Raw genomic sequence first — 4,623 nt, 5'->3', positions numbered from 1 at the left:
CCTAACTACAGCTAAAGAGACTGTAATTTAACAAGAGGGCAGGCAATGAGCAAACAAAACCAGTCACTGCCTGCACCACCACCTACTGCCCTACAACAGCATAGCACTCTGTTCAGAAAACAGTCTTCCTCAGAAACGTTCTGCAAAACCTGCTCAGTTTCTCCGGGAATTTCTGTTTTGTTTAGCAATCTAAACAGCCCTGGCTGTACTCATTGTGAAGTTTTATACTGTATCTGCTATTCCCTTTCATATTGCACTGAGTCTAAACCTACTTTTCAATTCAAACCCTTCTGCATCACCCTATACTCTCTCATGAACCATTCAATTTAATTTCATTATGCTGCTCAATTGCATCACATTACCTTTAGCATTCCATCCATGCCATTTATTAATTCACCAAATTACAGTATTCTCCCCTCCATTCCCTGTAGTTTTTTGAAATCTCACATTATCTAACCACATCCTGCTGCTCACTCCCAATCTCCTTTAAAAACTGGTCCTGTCCACATCACTCTCCTGCTCACTCCTTTCATGCGCTTCCAGTCTAATGCCATTCTTCTGATAAATTCTCATCAACTTTAATATCCAACCCAAGTAACCTCAGTCTCAATTTGCTCCTCTTGAAGAGGCATAGGGAAGGGTTGGTATGCACTACCAGGGCTGGGAACAGAGCTAACTTGGCTCTGAAAATACTGCCATCTGGTGTGTAGTTCCTATCACTGGTGAGTCTCATTAAAACAGGGGCCATGAGAAACTGTCTGGTTCTTGAGGCTGATTGCAGTTTTTAGGAGCTGATTGAGAGCACATTCAGGAGGAAAAATCTGTAAATCTGGTAAATGGCACAAACTGGTCTGACTCATCTTGTTTACCTCAAAATGGAGCTCTAGGATGCCAGGTGTCACTTTTTACTGCTTTCTTTTGCTCTGGGAATTTTGTGGGGAGCACATGAGTTGCAGCTGGGGCCAGGGTAGGACCAGGTGCCTGGAGGCAGCAGCGCAGTGGTGAGCCATTCATGGCTGCACCATGATATTATTGTGGTGACATTATAAACTTTTCACTGTACTCCTGTATTTCTCTATTGAGTACACATGACAATAAAATCTATTTCTAAATCTAATCTAAATCTAAATTTCTGTGGGCCCATAAAAGATCATGCAGCCTAGCTGGGCACAGCCATTGACAGACAGCAGGTGTATATAGGTTGCAGGTAGAGTAGTCTGCACATATTTAGGTTCTGCAGAGGGCCTTCATGCTCCTGGTACTACAGGGGCAAAAGAGAAACAGAGAAAATAGGAGCAAGAGTAGGCCATTCGGCTTATCAAGTCTGCTCCACCATTCAATATGATCCAACACAGTGCCTTGCTTCTGCTTTCTCTCCAAACCCTTTGATCCCTAAGAACTACATCAAACCTTTTCTAGAAATCATCCATTCAATGTTGTAGCCTCAACCACTTTCTGGGGCAGTGAATTCCACAGCTTCACCACTCTAGGTGAAAAAATAATTTGCTCATTTCAGTTCTAAATAGCCTACCTCCTACCTTTAAACTGTGAGTCTATAGTTCCAAACTCCCCTTTCTTTGGGAATGCTTTGCCACATAAAGCAGTTGAGGCCAAAATACTGAACCTTTTGAAGAAGGAGCACTTTACCTGCACTTCACTCAATCTGGTCTACGGCATTCACTGCTTACAATGTTTCACTGAGGAAATGGAGCATAGACTGCGTGACCACTTCACAGAGCACCTACAGTCCATCCACAAAGAAGACCCTGAGTTTCCAGTTGCCTGCCATTTCAATTCACTACCCTGTTCCCTAGCCAACATCTCAGTCTCAGATTTCTGCAGTGCTCCAGCAAATTTCAGCCCAAGCTGGAAAAACATCACCTAATTTTCCACTGGGAACTCTACAGCCTTCTGGGCTCAGTATTGAGTTTGATAATTTTAGGGATTGAGCCACATTCTGCCATGTCCTTACCCCAACCCCACATACCAGGGCTTGTTATCATGTGGTCTGCTATTAGACACAACCCATTGTCCCCATTAGTAGCTACTCATTCTCTGAGCCTGACTGTTATCCACTCCTTTGTCTGTCCAACTGCTCTTCTCTCTCTTTGGGCTCTATTTCCATTTATTGTTTACCCCTTGTGCCCTCCCTCCACCCTATCTTCTGCATAACTTTTTCCCAGCTACTATCATTTCTGAGGAAGGGTCACTGGACCCAAAACGTTAACTTGGAATGTCTCCAAAGATGTTGCCAGACCTGCTGAGCTTTTCCAGCAATTTCTATTTTGTTTTCTTTACAAGAAGCAGTTAGATACAGTGCTTAGAGATGAACTAGTTAAGGAGATCAAAGTGCATGGGAAAAAGCAGGAATAGGGTACAGGCAGTCCCTGGGGTGTGAATGGGTTCTGTTCTAGAGTCTGTTTGCTAGTCAGTTTGTGCGCAAGTCAGAAGATAATGCAGGACAATATAAAGGAGTAAGTCCAGTAAATATTCATATATTGTTTCTTTAAAATTACACCTCTGTAAAAGATCATGTTCATAATTCAGGGAGCCTGGTACACTATTAGTTGTTCAGCCATGATCATATTGAATAGATAAGCAGGCTTGAAGGGCAAAATGGCCTAAGCCTGCTTCTATTTTTTGATGTTTCAATATTTCTAGTAGTAGAGGATTGACCATCAGTGAATCTTAACAAGAAGAAGCATTTGTCTTACAAAACGAAGTGTAGGTTAGTGTATGATAACAACAGACGAAAATAACACCAACTAGTACGACCTAACTACAACTATCAGGAACCAAAGATTGCGTTCCTATCTCCACCAGGACCTTGTACTAGACAGAAAATTCTCCACCCAAACACAGTGTTACCACATCAGATTAGGTGGAGGAAATGCAAACTTCAAATTTAATTCTTTCAGGACCATTGCCTTTTATGATAATAATTACTCCCACGGCTCTCCAGGTTGAGTAAAATCACTGTTGAATGGGGGTTGGAGTCTATAAACTCAAAGAAAATGAACTGAAATTTTACTGGCAAAGGTTCAGAGCTTTGAAGAACTTTGTACTCGGAATCACAGTCATACATATTCCGTGGACTGTCTAATAATTCTATAACCTCTATCTTTATTGTCTGCTCTTTAAACTGTAATTTATAATTTGTATTGTCTGCAATGTGCCTGTTAATTAGTGTCTAATTTATCTTGATTTTGGTTTGATTGTTGAATTACAAATAATAAAAGGTTGAGTCTTATCCATTTCAATTTCATTGGGCTTTTCACATAATTTCATTGGGAGAAGTACTATTGTGTATTCAAATCTGAAGAAATCATTACTACCAATATCTGAAGTGACCTAAATGGCCACGGTCTCTTGCATTTGAACAAAAGGATCTGTAGCTTTCACTTGAAGAAAACAAGGGTGGGGGGGCACAGAGTCATGAGAAATCAGCAAAGTATATAATTATGCTGGTGCAATGCTAATGCAAGAGACACATATTTATTCAGAGAGATTAAAAAAGAATTAAGAGATTGTGTGTATCTACAATGCCAAAAATAAAGCATTTTAAGGAATGCACCTTGGACACCAGAAGCAGTAGTTGAGTGACAAATGCTTTGAGAATCCCATACACGATAAAATAGCATGGTGCCATATGGGATGGGTGAGAGTGGGTGCTGGCTATGTGAGGAATAAAGATCTCAGTAAATTGAGGTGGATAGTCTAGTTTGTCTTCTGAATTCAACATGTGGAATTAAAGAATTTCAGACAGTAACCAAATTTTTTGACTTTTTTTAAATAGGTTTTGATTTTAGTCTTACTCCTACTGTTTGGCTTTTGACCACCAAAGTTTTTTGTCATTTAATCTTCTGCTCATCACGCAACAAATTTTCTCTTTTGTGCTTGATCTAATTCTTCCCTCTTTTATTTGCTTAAAATGTATTACATTTCTTTCCCACTTCTGATGCAAAGACGTCAACTGAAAACTTAACTCTGTTTCACTCTCCACAGGGCTGGGTATTTCAAGCAGCTTTTTGCTTTGATTTTAGATATCCAGAGTATTTTGCTTTTGAGTTACACACTAGGATTATATTATTTGGAATTTAGAAGGTTATAGGTGGTATACGGGATGGGCGAGAGTATGTGATGGCCACATGAGGGATAAGGGTGCAAATAAACAGGCTGTAAATCATCTGAACTCAACAGTAGGAATTCAAATATTTCAGATGGTAACCCCTGCCCTCATTTTATTTCTTTATTTTGTAGGTTTTGAATTTAGGATTGTTCCCACTCTGTTTGGCCCTACACCACCAAACTTTCTATCACTTATTCCCTCCTACTCTCACCACTCTATATTTCAGATGTTCTCTTTTACAGGAAAGAAAAAGACTAGTTAAGTTTGTTAGACAGTTAACCTAAATGTGTACTCAGACTAGATCTATGACATATTGGAAATGAGGGCAACAATGAAACATGATACCATTGAGGAAGTTTTGAGAGCAAATAAGACATTAAAGAAAAGCAATTCAGAAAAATGCACACTGAAATATTCATCTTTGGATGATCCAGAAGAAAGGAGGGTAATCCTTTTCAGCAATACTGCACATGGCAATCTTTTAGATGTCCTTA

This window comes from Chiloscyllium plagiosum, chromosome 24 (genome assembly GCF_004010195.1).
Source record: "Chiloscyllium plagiosum isolate BGI_BamShark_2017 chromosome 24, ASM401019v2, whole genome shotgun sequence".
NCBI lineage: Eukaryota > Metazoa > Chordata > Chondrichthyes > Orectolobiformes > Hemiscylliidae > Chiloscyllium > Chiloscyllium plagiosum.
Note: the sequence above shows the minus strand (reverse complement) of the source record.